Source organism: Bos javanicus, chromosome 14 (genome assembly GCF_032452875.1).
Source record: "Bos javanicus breed banteng chromosome 14, ARS-OSU_banteng_1.0, whole genome shotgun sequence".
In the NCBI taxonomy this organism is placed as follows: domain Eukaryota; kingdom Metazoa; phylum Chordata; class Mammalia; order Artiodactyla; family Bovidae; genus Bos; species Bos javanicus.
Window position 1 is genome coordinate 45,291,550 of NC_083881.1, and position 14,026 is coordinate 45,305,575.

General features: G+C 40.5%; 1 protein-coding gene across 3 annotated transcripts in view; it reads right to left on the reverse strand.

Moving 5' to 3' along the window:
- The window catches only part of COLEC10 (collectin subfamily member 10), a 134,317-nt gene that overhangs the window by 39,135 nt on the left and 81,156 nt on the right, over nucleotides 1-14,026 (reverse strand). The gene's annotated exons all lie outside the window — the stretch shown is intronic.

Sequence of the window (14,026 nt, forward strand, 5' to 3'; positions counted from 1 at the left end):
GATCCTCGGAAGTGGCTGCTATCACTGACGACTATGACATCTTTTGTTTACTGATATGGCAGGCAATATTTTATTTCTCAATATATATACATATATATGTTCATATATGTACATATATATGTACGTATATATATATATATATACACACACATATATATATTAAGTGTGTGTGTGTGTGCTCAGTCATGTTCAGCATTTTTTTGCAACCCTAAGGATTAAGACCACCTGTTCCTCTGTCCACAGGATTTTCTAGGCAAGAATACTGGAGTGGGTTGCCATTTCCTACTCTGGGAGATCTTCCCAATCCAGGGATTGAACCTGAGTCTCTTGCATTTCCTGCATTGGCAGGTATATTCTTTACCACTGAGCTGTCTGGGAATATATATTAATAAAAGTGGCCCATTTTAACAAAAGTATAATATCCCCTTAGGAGTACTCTCATCTAGGAAAGCAGGTCATATCCCTCGCCTTTGCACACTCTGTGTGAGCTTTATTTCAATGAATTTGGTCTCTGTCTATGGTCTATCACTGGCTTTGCCCCGAGATCATTGGTCACATTGTCCAGCCTTGCTCTTCAAGTGCTAGGGCAGCACTGATAAAAACAGATCGAGAGACCCTCCTTTTTGGTATATCAAAGCCTTCCAATCTCTGCGGACTTTCATTTTGGTCTGTTGCACGTTGCCACACTTGCTGCCTCACTCCTTCTCCCAACTTCCTATTGGACATATGGGCCTCTTCCTTTTGGTTGTCTGGTCATATGGTCACTCAGCATGTGGTCTGATGAAAGAGAGGTGACTTTGTCATAGCTCTGAATATCAAAATCTTTTTCTAGATATCTGTTCATCTCAGGCCAGGCAGAATGAGAAAAGGGATATTTCCACCCATATCAGCAAAGAAAGGATGTTAGAGTCAACAGCGACTGCAAGTCACCACTGATGGTGAGTGCTGAGGGAACTTAGGAAGGAAAGAATATCTGCCATTTAGCAGCCACCAGAAGAAGGCAATTGCAACCCACTCCAGTAATCTTGCCTGGAAAGTACCATGGAAGGAGGAGCCTGGTAGGCTTCAGTCCATGGGGTTGTGAAGAGTCAGACACGACTGAGTGACTTCACTTCCACTTTTCACTTTCATGCATTGGAGAAGGAAATGGCAACCCACTCCAGTGTTCTTGCCTGGAGAATCCCAGGGACAGTAGAGCCTGGTGGGCTGCCGTCTATGGGGTTGCACAGAGTCGGACATGACTGAAGTGACTTAGCAGCAGCAGCCACCAGACTACAGCCAATACCCAAACCAGATTGATTCATTTTTTGCAGCCAAAGATGGAAAAGCTCTAAATAGTCAGCAAAAACAAGACCAGGAGCAGACTGTGGCTCAGATCATGAACTCCTTATTGCCAAATTCAGACTTAAACTGAAGATTGTAGGGAAAACCAATAGGCCATTCAGGTATGACCTAAATCAAACCCCTTATGACTATACAGTAGAAGTGAGAAATAGATTTAAGGGCCTAGATCTGATAGAGTGCCTGATGAACTATGGAATGAGGTTCGTGACATTGTACAGGAGACAGGGATCAAGATTCAAGGGATTAGATCTGATAGAGTGTCTGAAGAACTATGTACACTGTACAGGAGGCAGTGATCAAGACCATCCCCAAGAAAAAGAAATGCAAAAAGGCAAAATGGCTGTCTGAGGAGGCCTTACAAATAGCTGTGAAAAGAAGAGAAGCTAAAGGTAAAGGAGAAAAGGAAAGCTATACCCATTTGAATGCAGAGTTCCAAAGAATAGCAAGGAAAGATAAGAAAGCCTTCCTCAGTGATCAGTGCAAAGAAATAGAGGAAAACAATAGAATGGGAAAGACTAAAGATCTCTTCAAGAAAATTAGAGATACCAAGGGAACATTTCATGCAAAGATGGGCTCAATAAAGGACAGAAATGGTATGGACCTAACAGAAGCAGAAGATATTATGAAGAGGTGGTAAGAATACACAGAAGAACTATACCAAAAAGATCTTAATGACCCAGATAACCATGACAGTGTGATCACTCACCTAGAGCCAGACATCCTGGAATGTGAAGTCAAGTGGGCCTTAGGAAGCATCACTATGAACAAAGCTAGTGGAGGTAATGGAATTCCAGTTGAGCTATTTCAAATCCTAAAAGATGATGATGTGAAAGTGCTGCACTCAGTATGCCAGCAAATCTGGAGAACCCAGCAGTGTCCACAGGACTGGAAAGGGTCAGTTTTCTTTCCAGTTCCCAAGAAGGGCAATGCCAAAGAATGTTCAAATTACTGCACAATTGCACCCATCTCACATGCTAGCAAAGCAATGCTCAAAATTCTCTAAGCCAGGCTTCAACAGTACATGAACTGTGAACTTCGAGATGGTCAAGATGGATTTAGAAAAGGCAGAAGAACCAGAGATAGAATTGCCAACATCAGCTGGATCATGGAAAAAGCAAGAGAGTTTCAGAAAAACATCTACTTCTGCTTTATTGACTTTGCCAAAGGCTTTGACTGTGTGGATCACAATCAACTGTGGAAAATTCTGAAAGAGATTGGAATACCAGACCACCTAACCTGCTTCCTGAGAAATGCAGAAATGTATGCAGATCAGGAAGCAACAGTTAGAACTGGACATGGAACAACAGACTGGTTCCAAATCAGGAAAGGAGTACATCAAGGCTGTATATTGTCACCCTGCTTATTTAACTTCTATGCAGAGTACATCATGACAAATGCTGGGCTGGATGAAGCACCAGCTGGAATCAAGAATCCCAGGAGAAATATCAATAACCTCAGATATGCAGATAACACCACCCTTATGGCAGAAAGCAAAGAAGAACTAAAGAGCCTCTTGATGTAAATGAAAGAGGAGAGTGAAAAAGTTGGCTTAAAACTCAACATTCAGAAAACTAAGATCATGGCATCTGGTCCCATCACTTCATGGCAAATAAATGGGGAAACAGTGGAAATGGTGAGAGATTTTATTTTTTTGTGGGCGGGGGGTTTCCAAAATCACTGCAGATGGTGACTGCATTCATGAAATGAAAAGACACTTGCTCCTTGGAAGAAAAGTTATGACCAACCTAGACAGCATATTAAAAAGCAGAGACATCACTTTGCCAACAACAGTCCGTCTAGTTAAGGCTATGGTTTTTCCAGTGGTCATGTATGGATGTGAGAGTTGGACTATAAAGAAAGCTGAGTGCTGAAGAATTGATGCTTTTGAACTGTGGTGTAGAAGAAGACTCATGAGAGTCCCTTGGACTGCAAGAAGATCAAACCAGTCCATCCTAAAGGAAATCAGTCCTAAATATTAATTGGAAGGACTGATGCTGAAGCTGAAATTCCAATACTTTGGCCACATGATGTGAAGTACTACTGGTTGGAAAAGACCCTGATGCTGGGAAAGATTGAAGGTGGCAGAAGAAAGGGACAACAGAGGATGAGATGGTTGGATGCCATCACCGATGCGACGGACATGAGTTTGAGTAGGCTTCGGGTGTTGGTGTTGGTGTTGGACAGGGAAGACTGGCCTGCTGCAGTTCATGGGGTCACAAAGAGTTGGACAGGATTGAGCGACTGAATTGAACTTAACTGTGACTACAGCCACTCCTTAAAAAAACTCACCTCAGGATGAGTTTTCACTCCAGATATGAAAACAAAGAACACTGGCTCCAGGTAGCTGAGATGCATATCAAAGGAACAGTTTCTGAAGTGATAAATTCCTTAACTTGAGATATCTGGTTTTCCTTTAATTAACAATAGTCTTTTGATGTTCAGACTACCTGCCCTTTGTTGCAAAACTTCTATATAACCTGACTGCCCCCATCACCTCCTCAGAGCAGTTCTTTCAAGGTTACTTGAGATGCTCCCTTCCTGGCTTGAAGTCCTAAAAATTCCCACTGAATAAAACATAGCTCTCAACTTTTAGGTTGTGAATACTTTTTAAGTCAACAAGAACACATCATGTGAATTATTTTTGACGCAACTGATATTGTAATGTCTTATATGTATACCCATCCTGGGTGATATGTCAAATAAATGACCTTCAAAAGGATCATAAGCTTTAGTTTCCTTCTCTTTAAATAGAGATAATGATTCCTATAGCATGTCAGTGGAGCCAAAGCAAAATAATGGATAAACCTTTGTGAATTCTAAAAACTCATATTCATATAATTTATTTCATAGATACAACTATTTTCAAGAGACTTGGTGTTTTTAGATCAAGAATAGCCATGATAAAAAATTTGAAAACAATTAAATTATTCAGATGCTACTTCACTTGAGTCTCTGAGTGTCAGATTTTAATCACATATATTTATAACTCCTTCATAAAAGAGTAGAGAAAACTGTAAAGTATAATTTAAAGGATTCTAGAAAATTATAGAATATTACAGATCAAATAACAGTACAAAAACCAGACAGACTGGTTATCAGTTGGAATATCCTGTAAAGATGTGGAGGTACCAAATAAAACCATTTCTAACAGAATTAGAAAGTGTCCAGAAGTAGAATTTCATAAGTACAAATAAAAAGTTAGATCTAAGTTGTATCTGGCATATATATACAGCTAATGACCTAAGACCAACAGAAATGCCTGCCCAGGGCACAGACTGTGGCTATAGGAAAATGGTTCTTAAAGGAAAAAAAAGAAGAAAAACCCAGGAATATCATTTTCATTCTCCCTTGGATTTTGCTAATCTATGATTTTCTAATACTTAAAGAGTCCTTGATAGTGTGTTAGGGATAGTGCTAAGCGCTTTATGTGGCTTAACTCATTTCTCCTCATCACAGTCCTATGAAGCAGTCATGCCACCATCAACCCATCTTACAGATAAAAAGACTGAGGCTTGGTTTTTTATGTCTTATTCATTTAATCCTACTACATTCCTGGGGAGTATTTACACTATTATTCCTATTTAACTGACAAGAAGCCCCAGGTTCAGTTGGAGTTAGGAAAAAGAAGCCACATTAACAAAGAGAAAGGGTGGACTCAAGTTTGTGAACTTTGATAAATGAAAGTTTACTTTGCAGTGAGACTAAAATAGGCAGGAAATGGCAGCAAGCAGCAGAAGTGGGTAGTGGATATCCTTTTCCCTGGTAGATTTCTGTCTGTAGAGCCAAGGTTACCACCTATGAGCCTTTGTTTAGGGATGTGGGGAGAGGCTTATGGTGACTAGTAACAGCAGTGGTTCGGTTCAGTTCAGTTCAGTCACTCAGTTGTGTCTGACTCTGTGACCCCATGAACTGCAGCATGCCAGGCCTTCCTGTCCATCACCAGCTCCTGGAGTTTACTCAAACTCGTGTCCATTGAGTCGGTGATGCCATACAACCATCTCATCCTCTGTTGTCCCTTTCTCCTCCAGCCTTCAATCTTTCCCAGCATCAGGGTCTCTTCAAATGAGTCAGTTCTTTGCATCAGGTGGCAAAGTATTGGAGTTTCAGCTCCAGCATCAGTCCTTCCAGTGAATATTCAGGACTGATCTCCGTTAGGATGGGTTGGTAGGATCTCCTTGCAGTCCAAGGGACTCACAAGAGTCTTCTCCAACACCACAGTTCAAAACCATCAATTCTTCAGCACTCAGCTTTCTTTATAGTCCAACTCTCACATCCATACATGACTACTGGAAAAACCATAGCTTCGACTATATTGACCTTTGTTGGCAAAGTAATGTCTCTGCTTTTTAATATACTTGTCTAGGTTGGTCATAACTTTCCTTTCAAAGAGTAAGCGTCTTTTGATTTCATGGCTGCAGTCACCATCTGCAGTGATTTTGGAGCCCCCAAAAATAAAGTCAGCCATTATTTCCACTGTTTCCACATCTATTTGCCATGAAGTGATGGGACCAGATATCATGATCTTAGTTTTCTGAATGTTGAGCTGTGGGAGCTCATGAAAAAAAAGAAATAAATAAATAAAATGATAGCTGAGCTCTATGCTATGCTATGCTAAGTCACTTCATTCGTATCTGACTCTGTGTGACCCCATAGACGGCAGCCCACCAGGCTCCCCCATCCCTGGGATTCTCCAGGCAAGAACACTGGAGTGGGTTGCCATTTCCTTCTCCAATGCATGAAAGTGAAGAGAGAAAGTGAAGTTGCTCAGTCGTGTTCGACTCTTAGCGACCCCATGGACTGCAGCCTACCAGGCTCCTCCGTCCATGGGATTTTCCAGGCAAGAGTACTGGAGTGGGGTGCCATTGAGCTCTATGCTAAACACGTCTTAATTTTCAGATTAAGCATTTGAGATTGGCAATATAATTATCTCCATTTAGAAAACAGGGACACCAAGGCTGATAAATGTTGTTTGTTGTTGTTTTAGTTGCTAAGTTGTGTCTGACTTTTGCGACACCATGGACTGTAGCCTGCCAGGCTCCTCTGTCCATGTGATTTCCCAGGCAAGAATACTGGAGTGGGTTGTCATTTCTTTCTCCAGGGGCTTTTCCTGACCCAATAATCAAATCTGTCCTGCATTGGCAGGCCGGTTCTTTACCACTGAGCCACCATGGAACTCCAGATATGTAAGTGACAGAGGTCAAATTAAAAAAACGTATATTCTATCTTCAAAGTGCATGATCTTTATCAACATGTGAGTTTTTATTACTACAGTCCCTAGTAATGATTGATATATAGCCAACTTATTATGTAAGCAAGTTGTAGGAAAAAATGGCATAGGTCGTACATAAAACTTTATTAAATGAAACAAACTATTTTTTTCTTGTCATTACCTACTGACTCATCTTTGTCCACGCTTTGATTGACTAAAGTTTTATTCTTCCTGTCCGGACCTAACCTTGAACTCTTTTCTTGACATCTATTCAAAGGGAAAAGGAGAGGGGAAAGAATGGTTCAGAACACCCACATACTGGAATATAAAGTTGAAAAAGCCAAGCCACTTAAAATTTTGGTCCGTCCTCATGCATAGCATACATATTAACACTCTTAATGAAAGACTGTAGTGAATTAATATAATTAATATAAAGGTTTTAGGGAAATACCTACTTGCTTAACCTCTCTGATAAAGTCACCAGAAAGAACTCAGCAGCTTAATCTGTATCAAGGTGACCGAGCTAAAACAATTCTGTACCATGTTTATACACTGACCTCCTTTCCTAATGTTAATTTATACCTCCAAGGGAAGGATCATTTCATGCCTAATGAGGATGACAAAACGTGAGGACAATGATATAACACGGTGAAATGGAACAATGTTTACTGGTTGGGAATCTGGAAGATGACTGTTAGCTCTGCCGTCAATGAGCAGCTGTGTGACCTAGAACAAGTTACTTTATGTCTCTGGGCTTCAGTTTTCACAAATGTGAAAATAACGGGGGTTAAATTAAGTAATCTGGAGTTACTTTAAAAGGTAGTTACACTTCCAATCAGAGTGTGAAAGTAACCCAGATACTGCTGGGCATACTGGCCATCTGTTTGGAAACTGAAAACACTCTTGAAAAATAACTCATGTGTCAATTGCTGGGATCCAGGGCCATGTTCAGAAAAATAGTGAGTGGCCAGATGAAGTCCAAATCCTAGAGGTAAGGGGTTTGCTGAGAAAGAAATTATCCCAAAGAAAGAGGTTTATATACTGGCAAAGCCATGTGATCTCATAGTGTCTGGCACTCAAAGATTAGTGCTCTCGTCCACCCACGCATGGGCTCCATAGGGATGGATAGGATTTTTAAGCCAAAACTTAAGTATAATAGCTATTTCATCCTGCCCTGTAAAATCCTCTGATGTCTTCAGCACTGGTTGGGACCCCTCCAGCTGATTAGATGGTTTAGCACTATGACTGGAGCGTGGAGTCCAATTGGGATTGAATTGAGTTCCAACCCACCACCTTCCAACTGTGTGACCTTAGGCTAGTGACTTAATAGTTATGAACCTGTTTCTTCATCTCTCAAATGAGAATTATGTCTCCTCTCTCAAAGTCTATTGAGAGAGTTTAACTTAAAAATTGCTGGAAAGCATTCAAGCAGCGCCTTGCCAGTGGTATCTGTTCAATGTGTGCTGGTTACTATTGCTACCACCATGACTGAGACTGCCATTACAGTCAAGCTGAAGAGGAGAGAGCCTTTCTTGGCTGCTTGAGTTCATCACAGGCCACAAGTGTGGATTGATGATCATTACTTGTAAATTTGCAGTGTCCTCAGAAGCAAAGGGAAGCCTTCCTTACTGAGTGAAGTGTCATTGAGTTAGTGGTCAGGCCAGGCCAACACAGGGGCACCAGGGGAGCTGTGCACTGCTGTGCTTACAGTGGCCACTGGTGGGAAAGTTCTTTAAGTACTGAAGGGGTGAAATGACAGCGCCTTCCAAGAGCAGTTGTTTTTTTTTTTTTTTTGAAGCATTGCACAACTTATGGGGGAATCTGCAGCATATCCCTGGAAAGTATTTTCAAGGAACTGTCAGGGGATCTTGGAAAATCTGGGTTCATTCATTGTGTCAAAAGGGAAGCCCCAGTGACTCAGTGGTAAAGAATCTGCCTGCTAATGCAGGAGACACACAACAGGCTCAGGTTCAATCCCTCGATCGGGAAGATCCTCTGGAGTAGGAAACGGCAACCCACTCCAATATTCTTGACTGGGAAATCCCATGGACAGAGGAGCCTGACAGGCTACAGTCCAAGGGGTTGCAAATGAGTTGAACATGACTTAGCAACTAAAAAACAATTGCATCAAAAATATTTACTGAGCCATCACTATGTGTCAGGAATTCTTCTAGGGTCTCTGCCATCATGAAACTTTCATTCTAGGACTGACAGTATGTATATAAATAGCAATCAGTCTGTGAAAATAATAAAATGTCTTGGAAACTATGACAGAGAGTACAGGGGTCTTCAGGCAGGGCCCCACTGTGCAGATGGCACTGGAGCTAAAACCAAAAACGAGAAGAAGGAACTCTCCTTGGGAAGATTTGGGGCAAGTTTGGGTCAGACAAAAGGAACATCAAGTGCAAAGATCCTGGGTTGGGAATGAGAGACAAAGCAAGAAAGGCTGCAGCAAACAAGTGGGCAAGTAGTATGAGGTGGGAGAAGTTGGGAGAAGCCAGATGGATCCAAAGGACCTCTGAGTCCACATAGACACACACACACACACACACACACAAATGTCTTTGAAAGAAAAGCCTCCTAAACTAAAAGCCAAAATAAGCAGTAGGGTAAAATACCATTCTAAATATAATTTCTAAACAGACAAATGAAGTGATGGAGTTCATTATCAGAGAGGCGGGTCATCACATTCAGCATGTAGTACAGTACAATGCTGGACTGTGAGGTTGCATAAACTCCATGTTTTGAGGCAGGGTCCTACTCATTTCTTATCAAAAAGGGGTCAGTGGGCTGTGTTTTCAAACATTATTCTAATAGAAACTAGTAGACGTCACAGAATGACCATGGACCCATACTAGAAGGTCAGGGGTCAAGCTCAAATTGCATGACTATAACATCTTAAGTGGAAGACCTTGGAAACTCCACTTGACCTCATTGAGAGTATTTGTTTATCCTTGCTTTTGCACTGTGGTGTTGGAGAAGACTCTTGAGAGTCCCTCGGACTGCAAGGAGATCCAACCAGTCCATTCTGAAGGAGATCAGCCCTGGGATTTCTTTGGAAGGAATGATGCTAAAGCTGAAACTCCAGTACTTTGGCCACCTCATGCGAAGAGTTGACTCATTGGAAAAGACTCTGATGCTGAGGGACTGGGGGCAGGAGGAGAAGGGGATGACAGAGGATGAGATGGCTGGATGGCATCACTGACTCGATGGACGTGAGTCTGGGTGAACTCCGGGAGTTGGTGATGGACAGGGAGGCCTGGCGTGATGTGATTCATGGGGTCGCAAAGAGTCGGACACGACTGAGCGACTGAACTGAACTGAACTGAGGTTTAAAATAATTGTTACCACATAAGTCAATTATAGGGTTTCCCTCATAACTCAGTCAGTAAAGAGTCTGCCTGCAATACAGGAGACCCAGGTTTGATTCCTGGGTTGGGAAGATCCCCTGGAGAAGGAAATGGCAACTCCAGTATTCTTGCCTGGAGAAATCCATGAACAGAGGAGCCTGGCAGCTACAGTCTATGGGGTCGCATGAGTTGGACATGACTGAGCGACTAAACCCAGGCTGTGAAAATTAAACAAAATAGTGAAGGACAGGGAAACCTGGCATGCTACAGTCCATGGGGTCAAAAAGAGCCAATCAGGACTTACTTATCACCCAAATATTTCTTAGTGGTTTTACGTTTCTTTTTTAACATTTCTTATTAAAATTTCTTGTCACTGCTGTTTTGAAGTAAAACCACTAGAGGTCAGAATTTCACGTAAATTGTTTAAGGAAACCACCAACGTTGGGGGAAGAAAGAATGTCTACTAAGCAGCATAAAATAATAAATTTAAGGTGAAGAAAGAAAAATAAAAATGGCTTTCAACAAATAATTTTTGATAACTAGAGCAATACTCATTCTCAAAACTGCTATTCAATGGACTTAGCCAAATAGGAAGAAGAGGGAAAGACAAACAAAATTTGTTAAGTAACTGTTCTCGACACCGATACAGTTTAAGGTTCACATTGATTATCTGATGTTATTCTTAAAACATGTCTGCCATGAAACTCATTTTGCAAATAAAGAAACTAAAGTATAGACAGATGTGATATCATCCTGAATGAAGATCAAGCAGGTACAATCCAATGTTTTCCACTAAGTCAAGTTTGTGAAATAGTGCAGGAAAAAATGGTGTCTCTGTGTTAGATAACATACTATATGACAGATTAACATTAACAGTTTTCTGTTTGCCATTCTATATATTTTTATTTAATTCCAAGCCTCCTAAATGAATCTAGGGAAAGTTCCTTTTGTTGTCTGTTTCTCAGAGTATTTAGAAGTTTCTGAGCACAGTGCTGATAAATATGGTATTGAGATGATTAGCCATGAAGAAAAACATAGACCAGCTTGCTTTTAGGAAAAATATTTTGAACAAGGGCAATAATCTAGTTCTTTAAAAATGTTTACTTAGCCATCAAACCTTTCTTTTTTGTCATTTTGTAGAGATAAATATATAAATCTGCCTTATTCAGGGGTGGGGAAGACTATCATCACGTTCATAAGAGGATGAGGCAGTCTATATCTTGAGGGAAGACAAAAATCATTTCTGTGTTTTGGGGTATCCACAATGTCTAGCACAGGACAGAGAGCAGAGGTAGGGCAGTGATGAATAGGCTCTTGATGCTATACGTGTTGTGTACATAGAGGCAATTTGCAAATTAAAAAAATGAGTTACGTGGGTCCTGACCCCAAGAGTTTTTAATCTAATACCAGTTTGAAATGTAGGTACAAGCTTTTTCCTTAGCTTGAAACCTTTAGCATTGTACATGATGCCTGGGTTCCCTGGTGGCTCAGACGGTAAAGCATCTGCCTACTATACGGGAAACCCGGGTTCGATCCCTGGGTTGGGAAGATGCCCTGAAGAAGGAAATGGCACCCCACTCCAGTACTCTTGCCTGGAAAATCCCATGGACAGAGGAGCCTGGTAGGCTGCAGTCCATGGGGTTGCAAAGAATCGGACATGACTGAGCGACTTCACTTCACTGATGCCTGGGACTTAGTAGGTATTCAGTATGCTCCAGAATCTTGGAATCACTTTAATAAGAATTTCTTTAATAAGAAATATGGAATCCATTTGATGCCAAGTCCCTGGGCTCTAGGGGAAGAAGAAATTGTACCAAGTCCATAACAGACTTAGTTCTGGAATCCGGGGTTCTTAAGGGGTCCTTTCCAAGTCTTTCTTCCCTGGGAGCACTCACTTCTTCCTTCTGTCACATTCTCACTTGTAATCATCTCATAATTTCTACATACACTCAGAAAGAGAGTTAAAGGGGTTTCCACTGTTTGGAGTCTTAAGAGAGTTGCTAATGGGAAGGGAAAAGTTTTGTGTTAAATTAAAAAAATGAGAGTTGGAAGATTCATGTGGACACTATGCTGGTATCCAACACATATTAATTGCTCTCTGCTTTCCCTCTTAAATTATTTACCATTTCATTGCTCATGACACTGATATATATATATATATATATATATATGAAAAATGTAAAAGTGTTAGTTACTCAGCTGTGTCTGACTATTTGCAATCCCATGGACTGTAGCCCACCAGGCTCCTCTGTCCATGGAATTCAACTGGAGTGAGTTGCCATGCCCTTCTCCAAGGGATCCTCCCAACCCAGGAATTGAACCCAGATCTCCTACATTACAGGCAGATTCTTTATCATCTGAGGCATCAGGAAAGCATATATATATATATATATAATTTAATGCATCTCTTGTACATAAAATAGTGCTTAGCACATTCAATATATGTTGGCTGAGTTGAAATGACTAGAATCATTGAATTGGAGTACACTGTCTTTTGGACATTATTTTAACAATACTTTGTCCATTCTTCCTCCAGTTTGAAAGTTGCAGTTTCTCTGTAAGGAAAACTGCTTAACATTTCTATTCTCAAATGGATTCTCCCTTTGAAGGGACAGAAACATTTTAATTTTCCTCTATTCTGTGGAAAGTCCAGTAATGGTTTTAAGTAAATACTTTGTTTCTGACTGAAACTTTCTTTTCTGAACATTGACCCTCGCATTATTCATTTATTCACCCAAGAAATTATTTGGAAGCCCCAAGGTCTCATTGTTCTTCCTTGCATTTATTTTATGGTATCAAAGGTTAAAACTTAGATTGCAATCTTAGGAGGAAATTAATTCACTGATTAAGAAAAATGCATTTTAAGCAATACACATTTAAATCACTGACAAGCACAGGGCGATGTTTTTCTGTTGTGTCTGTGTGTGTGTTTTTAAGACCTTTTTTTCAACTTAAAATTTTAAGTAGCTGCAATTCTTCCACCCTCTAGCCTGGAGAAACAGAGCATGAATTACTAACGAAGGAGCACCGATCTGTACTGCAGTGACCACTTCCAGAACAAAAGGGTCAGAGCTGAAACCAAGAAAACAGGAGCATTTTTTAATCAACCAGTTGCTTGAAGCGCATTTGGACCTTGGCCCTACTTGAAAAAAAAAAAAAATTCCAATATTCTATCGTCCTTCTGTTGAAGGCTCTTGGCCCTAAAGTCTCCACTTGCAAATAAAGAAATGCTTATTTCTATACCATCTCCAATCCTTTATTTGTTTTATTTTTATTATTTATTTTTTTTGGAGGGGGTTGTTTGGTTTCGAAGAACATAGAAGTATAATTATAAACATACTGATCTTTCAACATTTACAATAAACAGTATTTGGAAAAAGCAGGCTACAAGAAAAAGGGGAAACATGTCTGATGTTTGTTATGCAACTACTATGTTCCAGACATTAAATATTTTTTTGCAAATATTACTTTATTTAATCATTACTCCAGTGGTGAGTGGAGAGGATGATAACACTTTCCCCCACTCCTAATACGAAAGAGCTTAGGTTCAGAGAGTTAAAACGTTTCCTAAAGAGCATGTAGCTAGAAAGAAACGAAACAGAAATTTTCAGCCTGGTCCATGTCTCACTAAGGTAATTTTTTCTGTTATCCAACACTTCTCAAAATGGACCACACACTTTGATTATGACTGTAGAAAAATATGATTAATAGGGGACACAAGTTTAAGAGACATGGAAGAAATAAAAACAACATGCTGAGATGACAGTGCCATTTTCCTTTTTTGGCATTTTTTTTTTCTTACTGCCACCTCCAATTCTTGATGGACCCCTCTTCATTGGAACCCAGGAGTCCATTAATTTATGAAATGTATAAAAGAATTAAAGTTTACTGAGCTTTTGTCTAGTAGCTTTACCAGAATCAGTATGAGAAAACAGTTGGAGTAAAAACAGTCCATGAATAGAGATGTTATTAACAAAAGGAATCCTGTCTGTGTATCCCCCCTGGAGCTGCAAGGAAGGCGGAATATCCCCCTGTCCCAGGTGAATTCTATCACATCCCTGTCCCAGGCTTCTACTCCCTCCCGGGGTTCTCTTACTTAACATCAAGGGAGTACCAGGACATT